The sequence below is a fragment of the Marmota monax genome, unplaced genomic scaffold, assembly GCF_021218885.2.
Source record: "Marmota monax isolate L192 unplaced genomic scaffold, Marmota_monax_Labrador192_F-V1.1 WCK01_AAM20220418_F8-fsc00277, whole genome shotgun sequence".
In the NCBI taxonomy this organism is placed as follows: domain Eukaryota; kingdom Metazoa; phylum Chordata; class Mammalia; order Rodentia; family Sciuridae; genus Marmota; species Marmota monax.
The window spans coordinates 1,045,943-1,059,942 of NW_026694513.1; the positions used below are offsets into that span (position 1 = coordinate 1,045,943).

Here is a 14,000-nt window from a genome sequence, read left to right on the forward strand (position 1 = left end):
AGCAGAGAGAGCCAGGGGTGCTGGAATATTAATTCTAACAAATCTGAATGGTCCAAAAATTTCAAGACAAAAAAGAAGCATTGTAAAGATCTACTTTACAACATAGTACCTATAATTAACTATATGGTACTGTATACTTACAAATTTTGGTAGCTCTGATACTAAGTGTTCTCATTAAAAAATATATATACAAAAAGAAGAAAAAAAGGGGAAGGAGGGAGAAAGGAAACTTGGAGGTGACAGATTTATGATATTCACTATGGAAATGGTTTTATAGGCATAAAACTCTCTCCAAACTCATCAATTTTTACACATCAAATAGGTGCAGCTTTTTGCATTTCTTTTTTTTTTTACTTTAAAAGGCCTTTAATTCACTTCAGTTATATAAGATCTTATCATTGAGAAACTTTTTCTGTTTCTATACAAACACATAAGCTTAATAATTTATTAAACTAATCATTTCATATATCTAACTAAAAACTTGCTAAAGCAAGAAAATAATAGGATGAAATCTCAATTAGATTTTAAAAGCAAAGCCTATTATTTAATTAATTACATTTTAAAATTATTTAATATAACCTACTTTCTTTTTTTTTTATTATTGGTTGTTCAAAACATTACATTGTGAATTGTGCTGCTATGAACATCGATGTGGCAGTATCCCTGTAGCACGCTCTTTTAAGGTCTTCAGGGAATAGTCCGAGAAGGGCAATAGCTGGGTCAAATGGTGGTTCCATTCCCAGCTTTCCCAGGAATCTCCATACTGCTTTCCAAATTGGCTGCACCAATTTGCAGTCCCACCAGCAATGTACAAGTGTACCCTTTTCCCCACATCCTCACCAGCACTTGTTGTTGTTTGACTTCCTAATGGCTGCCAATCTTACTGGAGTGAGATGGTATCTTAGGGTGGTTTTGATTTGCATTTCTCTGACTGCTAGAGATGGTGAGCATTTTTTCATGTACTTGTTGATTGATTGTATGTCCTCCTCTGAGAAGTGTCTGTTGAGGTCTTTGGCCCATTTGTTGATTGGGTTATTTGTTATCTTATTGTTTAATTTTTTGAGTTCTTTGCATACTCTGGATATTAGGGCTCTATCTGAAGTGTGAGGAGTAAAAATTTGTTCCCAGGATGTAGGCTCCCTATTTACCTCTCTTATTGTTTCTCTTGCTGAGAAAAAACTTTTTAGTTTGAGTAAGTCCCATTTGTTGATTCTAGTTATTAATTCTTGTGCTATGGGCGTCCTATTAAGGAATTTGGAGCCCGACCCCACAATATGTAGATCGGAGCCAACTTTTTCTTCTATCAGGCGTAGGGTCTCTGATTTGATATCAAGCTCTTTGATCCATTTTGAGTTAACTTTTGTGCATGGCGAGAGAAAGGGATTCAGTTTCATTTTGTTGCAAATGGATTTCCAGTTTTCCCAGCACCATTTGTTGAAGATGCTATCCTCCCTCCATTGCATGCTTTTAGCCCCTTTATCAAATATAAGATAGTTGTAGTTTTCTGGATTGGTCTCTGTGTCCTCTATTCTGTACCATTGGTCCACCCGCCTGTTTTGGTACCAGTACCATGCTGTTTTTGTTACTATTGCTCTGTAATATAGTTTGAATTCTGGTATCACTATACCGCCTGATTCACACTTCCTGCTTAGAATTGCTTTTGCTATTCTGGGTCTTTTGTTTTTCCATATGAATTTTATGATTGCTTTATCTATTTCTACAAGAAATGCCGTTGGGATTTTGACTGGCATTGCATTAAACCTATAGAGAACTTTGGGTAATATCGCCATTTTGTTTTCCAGATGAGGAAACTGTGGTTTAGCAAGATGAGGTACCTTGTCCAAGTTCAAAGAGCTGGGACTCAAACATGATTCCAAAGTCTTTTTAGAGCAATCAAGATTTGGGGTTTCAAAAATGCCTACAAAGCAAAATGCTGTGCATGGTAGTATTCAACTGTCACCTCATTAAAAGCTGTTCATCTTTTCTAATGATGGCATTTCATTGGCTATGATCAAATTTACTCCCTCAAATTTGTTGTCACATTCTAACAGAGATGAAAATATCTCTATTATCCTCTGTCACCTTGTGACCTTACCTCACCTCCTCCATGGCTGATACCATTTCTTCACATCACTCTCCCCTCATATCACCTTTAAATCCTTCATTCAAAACCCAATTCTTGGGGCTGGGGTTGTGGCTCAGAGGCAAAGCGTTCGCCTACCATGCATGAGGCACCAGGTTAGATCCTCACCACCACATAAAAATAAAGATAGTGTGTCCACCTATAACTAAAAACTAAACATTTAAAAAAAATTATTCCAAGAAGACCTACCTTTTCCCAAACTAAAGATGGGAAGGTATCAGAATAAAAACTGAAACTATATATCTCTTTCCTTTTCTTGACAAATGTTTGGGGTTGCTTTCTGGTCTTCATGCTCACCCTCCATTTCCTTCCCATTCATTAACACCCTCGCCCACCACAGTCTGGTTTCCACCCCTACAGCTCTCCTGAAATCCCAAGGTAACCAATGCCCTGCTTGTGAAATCCAAAGGGCATTTTCCCAGTCATCAGTGTTTACTATTCTGCAACACTTGTCACTGTTGATTAGCTCACATACCACTATGTTCTCTCCCCTTGACTTTGGGGACACCACCAGGGGCTTCCCTGCCTGCCTCTTTCCAGCCCTGTCCCATCACCTTTGTAACCTCCTCCTGCTGTTGCTTCCTGCTGTGGTTCTCATCTCTGCCTCTGCCAAACACACAGGGGCCCCTCAAATATTTGAGAAATGAGTGAGCAAGCTTCCTTTCAATGTTCTCTATACTCTGTCCACCAGAAAGTCACTCATTAATTTGGCTTCAAATACTATACTCCAACTACTTTATGTAGATGATTACCAAAAATATGAATCCACAAAATGTAACTAAAACCCTTGATTTCTCTTGCCTTGACTTCTTGGTCAAACTTCAGATCCCATTTCTAACTTCTATTGGGCATTTTCCTTTGGCCTTTCTACTATCTTTTTTAAACTGAACTTACTCAATATTAACCACATAAATTTCTACTTACGTCTCTCCTAAATTGAGTATTGTGTTTTTAAAGTCAACATTATTTCCCCTGCAAGTGTCTTCCTGTTTTTGACTCCACTAGGTTTGATGCTATAAGGCAGGTCTATAGAAATTAGTGCATTTATTTGAATCCCTCTGCTCTGGGCTTTAGGGGGAAGCTGGAGTGAACAGTGTCGCCTTTTTGTGAAGGGGCTGGCCCAAAATTTAGCCTCCCTTCACAGTGAATAACTGGATGTGGTATGTTCCTTCATTTTCTCTTCCCATGCAGTCCTTCAACAAACAACTTGTACTTTGATGATCCTCTACATTCTACTACAATAGAACCTTCATAATAAGAAAGATTCAAAGAAAAGAAAATGATTCAGAGGAAATTTAAAAAAAAAAAAAAAAAAAAGCTAAACTAAATCCAAGACAAGGCCTCCATTGTCCTTGGGACATCTATTCTGCCTCTCAGCAATCCCACTCCCTAGTATTCTAAGTGTTCCCTATCCCGCCTGCCAAAAAGAGACCATGAAAAAAACCCTCCCCCAAAAGATTGTATTTGACTTCCTATTTTTTTCCCTTAGTTCTTGAGTTCATCTTGCCTTAGGTCATGAAGAATATGAATTTCATAAAACGAAGGACTCTGTATCCTTGGATCTGCAGGGCAATTATTCTCTTAATCAATACTTCACTCTCAATAAATGAATAGTTTACCTTGGCTTCACCGTTCAGCCAAGGCCGCCTGACTTAACTGCTTCTTCCTGAAAGGAATCAGATCTTACCCCTAACACACACACCCATAGGCTTCAAAACATTTCATAAAGTAAGTTGTCTCATTATTTCTTTCCATCCCAGATATTGAATCAATCCTTTTATCTTCTCTGGCCTCCTACCCAGCTCAAGGCTAGTTTCCGGATTTCTTCAAAGGCTTTCTCAGAGTCTCCCTGCCCCTAGTCTCTAACCTACTCCCAGACTATCCTAAATAATATTGTCAGATTGACACTTGACTTTCTTGTCCCCAAGCCCTAATGTCGATAGTACAAAGTTTAAAATGTGAGTCCTATTTAATACACTTCAGAATATATTCCTAATTTAATACACTTCAGAATATATTCCTAATGCACACTTCCTTCTCCACACACATCCTCATTCTCCCCTCTCCAATTGCCTCACTTTTTCCAAGCTTCTTCTCCATCTGTTCTTTTTCTTCAAAGTCAAAAGACCCTCTTAGCCCTCAGCCCTAAGACTCCAGTGTTTATTACATCCTGGAATCTAGAGAAACAACAGCATCTTGGTAACTAATCAGATATTACCTGATATTATAACCTTATATTATTACTTTATTATAATCAGTATGAGAGTCGATTATAAAGGACTGAAATTAAGTTCCACAAACATCACTTAATCGATATCATTATTTCATACTATTAAACAGGAGTCAGAACTGATGACTGTGGGCAAGACATGGCTTCATATCAGCTTTATGTGGCAACAGAGCCTTGTTGCTTTACATTTGAATTTGAGGAATTCAAACAACCTGTGGGAGTGGGGGAGTAGGTGTCACCGTGCCCATTTCACTCCAGTTTCTACCACTCACCATTATTTCAAATCCTAGTGCATCGAAGAGTCACAAGTACTGCCTGATCCTGAAGACACTCAAGTTTGCAATATTTTTTGAGAGTCACACTTGAATTATCTCATTGCCCTAGTAAGTCTGGAGACTTCCAGAGGTACCTGCTGTGTTGTACACCTCTAGCCTGACCTCTGCTACCCCACAGGTCCCAGTACTACACTAAGCACATAGTAGGAACTTGGTGAATACAAGTTCAGTGGACCCATGCAAGACTGTGGAATAGATTTGGTTGTCAGGGTTGGGAGATCGAATGACTCAATGGACAAAGAATGTCATCATGCGCCTGAGATGAACTTCCCTTATGCAATGCCAGATGAGCTTTCATGACCAGGAGTTCCCACCATGAATCCAGCACTTCCAGCAATAACACCTACTGCTTACGATCTGTTCCTGGAAGTCATCCCACTAAAACAGGTGTGGTATTTATCTCAGTTCAAAATACCAACTTAAGTGTCAGTTCCTGGAGGAAAAGGAACAGGGAGGTTTATTTTGAAGTGAGGGGGAAGGAGAACTTCCTAAAAATGCTATTTACAAACATAATCTTCCAATGACAGGAAATAGAAACAGAAAGCACCTCTTGTTGACCTAAGCAAGAAGTGGTTAACCTCATTCTAACAACTGTCAAAAGACCTTAGTTGCCCTGTCACTTTGACTGAAACGCTGAGTTTATGTTCTTCAAACCCTCAGCTAGAATTTCTAGGATGCACCAGCCTCAGGGACAATAATGCCCATGTGACAACCAGAAAGTGGTAGAGGTTTGGAAACAAGACAGACCAGGGTTTGAAAATTGACTCTGACACTTGCTTTTAGTGAGCTTTCGTGTCCTTAGTGAGAAAATCTAGGAAATAGTGCTTTCTTCAGATAATTAAATGAGATGAGAATAAGAATAGCAAATATTTACTGAGTGCTAATTTTGTGCTAGGCACTGATTTAATGTGCTTTCAAAATGTGTCATCCATTTACAACAACATTATGAGGCAGATACTATCATTATCTCTATTTTACACATCTGGATACCGAGACACAAAGAGGTTAAATTATTTGCCCAAGGCCCTCAGCCTATAAATGGCAGGATTTAAATCCAGGTGCTATTGCTTCTCAGTGCTATAAGTGCCTAAAACAGAAAGATATAGAACACTTCCAAATTCACTCTTTAATGCCAGTATCACCCTGATACCAGAACCAGAGAAGGACACATTAAGAAAACTACAAACCAATATCCTTGATGAATACAGATGCAAACATCCTCAATAAACTTTTAGTAAATTGTTATTGTATGTCCTGCTTAGCCTCAATGTGTGTAGAGGGCAATTTTTCCTATGTTCTTACACAGAGTGGGCCAGGTCAAGGGCAACTTTGGGGTGTTTGAGAGAGGCACAGTCTTAGAAACCTTATCATCTACTTTTGGGGGACCTGGAATGCCAGTAAAGAGATAGGGTAAAGGTTCTCTCTCCCTTCCTCCCCCAACACTCCTGCACTCCTTCCCTCATTCCTTTGTTCAGCATCTCAGTTTTCCAGGTGCTCTATCACGTACTTTACATGAGTTACACAGAGTAAATGAGCCCCAGAAGGCAACTGTTATGGGTAAGTAAAAAGAGGTCATATTATACTATGGGCTTCAGAGCACTTTAAAAACAGAGATATGAAAACAAAGGGAAAAGAACATATAGAGATAGATAGATAGTAGATAGATAGATAGATAGACAGACTGATCCAAGGGGATATTTTTGGATCTGGGAATGCCTACTCTGCTGAAGAGGCTTTGTCAACCCAGCCATCCTAAAAAGGACCCATCTGCACCAAGGAAGAGTTTCTGTCCTAACCATGTTCCTGTTTTAGCCAAATTCCCTAGTTCTGAAGGTGAAAGTAAGCATAGGCTCTTTCCCCTATAAAGTAATTTTATTGCCATAATGGGACACCCAGACCCATTGATGAGGATGGAAGGGTCCCAGACCAATAGAACAGAAGATTGCAGCTCTTATCACTGTTGTCAGGATTCCCAGGGCAAGGCAAGTGGTGAGAGGGAATTTTTCCCAAGACCAGTGTTGTGGTTTGCATCTGAAATGAACCCTAAAGACTCAGGTTGTTGAAGGTTTGGTCTCTGATGCAACATTATTCAAAAGTGGGGCTTTGAAAAGTGATTCAATCATGAAGTCACTAACCTCATCAATGGATTAATCCATTGATGAGTTCTAGCTGAATGGGCTATTAAGAGGTGAGGCCTAGGCAGAATAAGTAGGTCACTAGGGGCCTGACTTTGAAGGGCAAATCTTGTCCCAAACCCTCACTTGTTCTCTCTCCCTACTTTCCTGACTCCATGAGGTAAGCAGATCTGCTCCACAATACCCTCTCCGCCATAATGATCTGCCTCAACACAAGCCGATAGAATGGAGCCAGCTGACCATGGACTAAAATCTCTGAAACCTAGAGCCAAAATAAAGCTTTCCTCTTTTAAGTCGTTTGTCTCCCATATTTTGCCACTGCAACAGAAAGCTAACACAATCTGAAAGTTCCCAAGTACTTCTTGGTTGGAACCCCTAATTAGGGAAGGGCCAGTAGTCCACTTGGAAATACTAGAAGATTTGTTCGTCATAGCATGGACTAGAGGGAATGTCCTACTCCTCAGAATGTCCATCAGAAAGATGAGAGGACCCTTTAAATGAAACTCACTGAGTGGTGTCATGGGTATGTTGAGAATAACATGGCATTCAGGGGGAGGTTGAACTCAAATACATAACACATCAAGCTTCTCACATTTTTCACTTAAAACCTCTTTTATTCACACTCTCATTTTTAAAAATCTCTTTTATAATACAGGCCCTATAAGCTTCAGCTAGCCTAGTGGCCATAAAGGTCTCATTGTACAGCAGCATGTACAATGATTTTCACCAAAATCTCATGAAATATATTTGTAAATTATGGTCCAGGATTTGACAGATCTTCATCTGTGAAAGTCAAGAAATAAATTATAAACTGAAGCAAGATAGATGGAGATTCTTTTTTTATTGTGTTGAATTACACAGATCTTCACACAGCAATCCAAACCCCAATACATGACAAAATTATTCGTGCTGTTACATAATCCAAAAGCAAAATATCTGAACCACAACCCCAGCCCTAAGATGACTCCTCAAAACAATGATTCTTTGAGAAATAAAAAGTTAAAATAAAAATAATATAAAAATAGAATTAACAGATCAGAAAGTGAGAAAAAAGGTATATTTAATAAAAAATGACTTAATAAAAGCAAGCATTCAAGATCTTATTAAATTAAGAAGTTATGCACAAACCATTTTTGGAAAATGAACACTGAGTTTCATGTATTTTAAAATAACTAAAATGAGATATGAATTCATTAGGACTTCTTTCCCTTAACTACTTATGTAAATGGACCTTTTCTGAGAACTGTACCATAATCTTTTTTTTTGGGGGGGGGGGGTGGTGGTACAGGGGATTGAACTCAGGGGCACTTGACCACTGAGCCACATTCCCACCTCTATTTTGTATTTTATTTAGAGACAGGGTTCTCACTGAGTTGCTTAACACCTCACTTTTGCTGAGGCTGGCTTTGAACTCATGACCCTCCTGCCTCAGCCTCGCAAGCCACTGGGATTACAGGTGTGTGCCTCTGAGCCCAGCATACTATAATCTTAATGTAACACAGTATTTTTTGAAATTTTGATGACTTCTTAAAGGTAATATCAAAATAACAAATTGATAAATGGTAGTTCCAAAAACATCAAGAACATTTATAAATGCATGTAATTTAAGCCTGCTTTGTCCGCTTCTAAAGGTGGAATGCTTATTAGAATATATGCTTTTAATTGACTAGAATTCTTTTTTAATTTATTTTTTCAATATTTTATTTTTTAGTTGTAGTTGGACACAATCTTTGTTTTATGTATATCCTTTGTGTATTTTAGCACATTTTACCTTTAAAACAAATTTTGCACAATATGTTCACTAAGAAGTTGAACAGTGTTGTTTTTTTTTTTAAAAAAAAAAAAGGTAAGCATATACCTAAGACTTAGTTTCATGCCATTATCATCTAAATACTGGGGGAAAAAAAAAACCCTGAATTACAATAACCCATCTCAGCAAAATTTTCCAATTCAAATTAGAAAGGCTTCAGTTTACAAATCTCTTTTTAAAGGGTAATATTAATACAATTCACATCAGAATATCCAGTTAATACAATTAACAACAAACCACAATTTTGTTATATATTAGAACTTTCTACTGGTCTTTCAATTCCTTCAGCCTTCTGATTGCAGAGCTGACCTTGATGGCAGATGTGGTGTTGTAGGTCCAGGCACCACCAACCACTGTTTTCATGCAGAAACCACAGTGCCCAATCCCCACAGCCCGTCTCTTCATCTTGGTTTTGATACAGAATGGACAAGTGTACTTGGTGTGCTGGCTGATTCAATTTTCCTCACCATTTTCCGGAGGGAGGCACCATAGTGGGTCCCATATTTACCCATGATTCTGACTTTCTTGGTGCGTTAAGCCATGTCACATGGCTAAGGCCTGAGCCCGGAGAGGACAATATCTTTATTTTATTTATTTATTTTTATGTGATACTGAAGAGCGAACCCAGAATCTCGCATGTGCTAGGCAAGTACTCTACCACTAAGCCACAACCCCAGCTCCAACTGACTAGAATTCTGAGATGAGTTAAATGGATTTTGTTTTTGTTTTGGGAGTCTCTTTTTCTACTTAATTTTGTTTTCCTAACAAACCAATTTTTGTGGTCATAATGAGAAAAGAAAACCTAGCTCTCTCTGTATCTTGTAAAAACTAAAAGAATTTTAGTATATTGTCTTTGTTCATTTGAGATACTATAACAAAATACCAAATACCAGGCAGCTTCTAAACATAACAAATTTACTTCTCGCAGTTCTGGAGGCCAGGAAGGCCAAGGTACAAACAGATTTGGAAACTGGTTAAGGGCCCTCTCTTCTTGGTTTGTAGATGGTACCACCTCACTGCATCCTCACTTGTGGTGGAAGGGAGAAATGAGCTCCCTTGGGCCTAATTTTCTAGGATACTCATCCCATTCATGAGGGCTCCACCCTCATGACCTAATCACCTCCCCCAAAGCCCCACTTCCTAATACTTTCATCTTCCAGGGTAAGATTTCAACATTTGAAGACATACAAACATTCAGACCATACCAAGTATGACAGAAGAAGATGCCTAGGTTATAATATGAATAAAAAACGAAGATTTCCATTTTTCAGACCCCCTTTTCTCTGGGTCTGTGCCCATGAAAACAAATGTGCTTCTAATAACCCTTCCTTCCATCTGCTTCCTCTTCCTGCTCCCCCAACTATGTAAGCATTTCATAAAGGTACCCTACTAATTAATTTACAGTCTGGTTTTTGGCAGACCTTTCTGTGGAACCTATTTACTTAATGTAGTTCTTTTGGAGAAATGCTTGAGAAAGATTTTGATATTCATCTAAATTTATTAAGAATTGCTAAGGGTGAAAAAAGGCAGGGATGGGAACAGAACAGTTTAAACCACAATCCAAAGAAACTGCCTCCTCTTACAAATTTATCATAGAAATTCAACCATTAAAACAAAATGTGAATTTTTCCAGAAATAATTCTCTTTTCCTACATTTTAAGAGTACTTCATATAAATCAAGCCTAACATTAAAAACAACAATAACAACAAAATCAGATTTGCCAAAAGGAGAAAATCAGGTTGACAATTGTTTCCTGCAGGATTTATCAGGTTATTCCCCCAATTAGCAACTTCTGTTGCATATAAAATTTAAGAGGAAGGAAGGGAGAAAGGAAGGGAAAGAAAGAAGGAAGAAGGAAGAGGGAAGATAAGCTTTTCAAGAACACATTCACTGACAAAAATAAAGAATAGCTGAGAAAGCATCTTGACCTTTTTGTCAGAATTCTAACACGTGCTTTGCAAATGGAAAAGCACCTGCCACAACAAAACACAATGTTCCAGGTGACAAGAAAATGTGATCCCCAAACAGCAAACATTTTAATCAATAATTCTTACCTGGGCAAAAAAGAATGAATACAGGGTTTGATATAAAGGGGATTAGACACCAGTAACTCAATAGAGACAACAAAGATCATTGTTCATTTCTCCAAGGATGTGTAGTTGTCTTGAGCAAGCTCTTCGTGATCCTCCTCCAGCCTTCATCATTTTCCCCTGTAAAATGTGAGACATCACATACTCCATCACTACAATCAACACAATCAAGGAGAAAAAGATTATTTCATACTACCCTTCTTGGCATTTAGCTTTTCTCAGACTATGCCAATGAAAACAAATGAGGTCATTTGTTTTCTGAGCCTCTTTCCCCAAGATTCCCAGTGCAGAATAACACCTGTGTGACCTTGGACAAGTTATTTGACCTCTTTGTAAAATATCAGGATGACAATACTTGGAGTATCTACCTGCTAGTATTATTGTGACCATTGTTACTAGTCGTGTGTGTGTAGCAAATGCTCGGAACAAACAAAATAATTGTTGAACTGTCCAACATATTCCAATCAACTGTATTCTACAGAGCAATCATTATTGAGCACAGAGGAGGTTAAGTATGGAACTTGGGGGTGTTCCAAACTCCCCATCCTCAAGAAACTCACAATCTATTGCAGAGATTCTCAATCCTAAATGTGCATCAGAATCTCTGAGAGACCTTAAAAAAATACCAGTGTTAGGCACCACCTATACAGACTCAAATTAAATTGTTCTGGAGTGAGTGAGGCCCAGGCACTAAAATTTTTCAAAGCACTCCCAGTGATTCTAATGCTCATTCTTCAACTGCTAACCCATAAGTTTGCTGCTGATTTGGGTGGGTAGCCACTGCCTGTGTGGTCTGTTAGTCTCTGACAGGACCGAAAGCTCCTAGGATGAAGAAAGGTACACCATTATCCATTGCTTCAATCCTCACAAATCACCAAATCCCTCAGAAACTGGTGACCAAGTCAGAGAGAGAGCCCTGAACAGTGGCATGGCTCAGCAGTGAGGTGGAATTGCTTTCAGCTTGATTTCACAGAGGTGTTTGGGCTCCTATGAAAGAAAGTCAAATGGCCCCTACCCAGTGGAGACAGGTGAGATTAGATGCCATACCAGCTACTGTCTTAGGAACTAGAGGCAATGAGCTATGACAGGATTAGAAACCAGTACTTCAATTTATTTGCGTCCTTTATCTTTTCTTGATGTATTTCCTTTTTGTTATTCTTCAATTTTCGAAAAAGTTCAGGGATATAATTCTTCCTAGTGTCTGAGGAAATTCAGGCCCAAGTTCCTCACTAACTGGCTGGAGGCATTACAAGAAACTTCAATCTCTCTCTCCCTGAGGGCAAGCCACAGGGTGGAATTTGGAATCACAGGTGGGCAAATGCTCACAGGGATAGAGAGTCCAGTGGGCCAGATCTAATGCAATTTGCTAAGTCTCCGCTTCCTGCACAGAAGGCAGAGGGCCTGAGTGCATAGGGATCAGGAGTGTTATAGAGATGGCCTTGTAAACCCATCTCCAAAAATGGATTCTCAGAAAGTGTACCAGACATGGGCAGTTAGTTCACACATTGGTAAGGGATATTGAATAGAGGCAATCATGCCCTCCCTGTCCAAGAGAACTAAGGATAACCTGAGGAGTTCAGAGTTTTAATTGTTGTTGTTGTTATTTTTGTAGTAAAATTCACCATTTTAAAGTATACAAGAGATAATCTGTTTTATGTCAAAAGTACCAAGTCCCAAAACATCCAGAATAAGGAGGAAACAGATGTATTCCAATGCCTTCTACCCATTTCTTCCCTCTATCCTCTCTCTACCTGGCCAGATAGTTGGACTCATCATTCTGGATTTAAGAATCCCTCATTTTTTTTGTGGTTAAGAATCCACTTTTAGGTTTCCCTGAGATCTTGAAAGCCAGGAGAGGAAAAGCTGACTGACAATGAAACAGCTGATATGGAGAAGGGACAGGACAGACATTTATGCTGCAGTCAGGAGAGTCCTTGAGGAAGGTATCGACCGGAACACGTGGTGGAAATGCAGCACAGTGTGCCATATGCATCCTCTCTGGGATCTCGCTTCCCAACCCACAGGAGTGACGCTAGCTATGCTATTGTGTCTACTTGACTTTACTTGTTTGGATATTCCCTAGTTACACAGTGCTGCTTATATAAATGCCCTGTTTGCTTAAGACTAGCCAAAGTCATCCAGGTTTTTCACAAGAACCTCTCTAACATGATGACGCTCCAGGATCCTGCCTCACTAGGAATCCATAGCTCAAAAAGTGGAATGGATAATTATGAATTAATGCACTCCACTATTGTCATGTAAGAAATAAATTTTAAAAATACAAAAAAAAAGGAGAGTTAGTAAAAGGATAGAATGGGTAGTTTCTGGAAAACACTCATGAGCATATTCCAAACCCCAGGGGGGTGGTGACTCCTGATTTGTAGGAAATCCATTTTCCAAGACAGAATTTATAGCTTTTTTCTTTTACCTCTTCTGAGTCCCCTCATATCAATGTCCACACCAGCTGGTCAGGCTTTAGGTAACTTGATGTTACCCATGTTGAAATTCAAAGCAATTTGGCATTTCATAATTATGTGGGCTATGTTCTGTGCAACAACCTAATAAAAGCCTAGATGACTGTTTTCATGACCAGAGATTAAGTGGCCTAGAATCCTTTAATCTACAAAGCAGAACGTTCTAATGTAGACAATTACTGAGCTGTCCTCCACATTCCTCTGTGATAAAGATGAGGAGACCTGGCCAGCCCTGGGGCAAGGTGAATTGTGACCTAAAGCAAAAAATGATCCTTAAAGCAGACTTTCAGGAGCCTGACTATAGTGAAAATCTAGCAGGTTATCCCATACTCCTTTATTGTTTAAAAAGACTCAATTATTTTGATGAGGCTGGAGTGAGAAATATATAATATAATACAATAGGATCTTACTGGAAGACATCCAAGGGCAGTGTCTGAAAACCCTGCTTGGGTTTCAAAGGGCTCTTGTTTATATACCTGCTGTCTTTCTTCCCAGAGTTCTCCTATCACACACTCTAGCTTTGTAATGGTTAAGAGGATGGTCTCTGAAGCCAGACTTCCTAAGTTCATATTGTCAGTTCCATCATTCACTAGATATATACCTTGAGCAAGGTACCTAAATCCCTCAGTGTCTCTGTTTCCCTCTGTAAAACAGAACTAATAATAGTACTCATCTCATATGGTTGTTGTGAGAAGTAAGTATCAATTCATTTAATACATGTTAAGTGTTTGGACCCATTCTTGGGATTTAGGAAGCATCTGATAAGGAAAAGCTGAGACTTT

At 38.9% G+C, this 14,000-nt stretch overlaps 1 protein-coding gene and 1 pseudogene across 9 annotated transcripts in view; both read right to left on the reverse strand.

The window, feature by feature from the left end:
• Positions 1-7,665: 7,665 nt before the first annotated feature.
• LOC124076296 (large ribosomal subunit protein eL43-like) lies at positions 7,666-9,195 on the reverse strand (annotated as a pseudogene).
• Positions 7,666-14,000, reverse strand: part of Spata6l (spermatogenesis associated 6 like) — a 59,186-nt gene continuing 52,851 nt past the window's right edge. For all 9 annotated transcript variants that reach the window (XM_058571447.1, XM_058571446.1, XM_046420143.2 and 6 more), the window contains one exon: positions 7,666-10,864. The gene's annotated coding sequence lies outside the window, so the exon portion shown is untranslated. The remainder of the gene's footprint in view (positions 10,865-14,000) is intronic.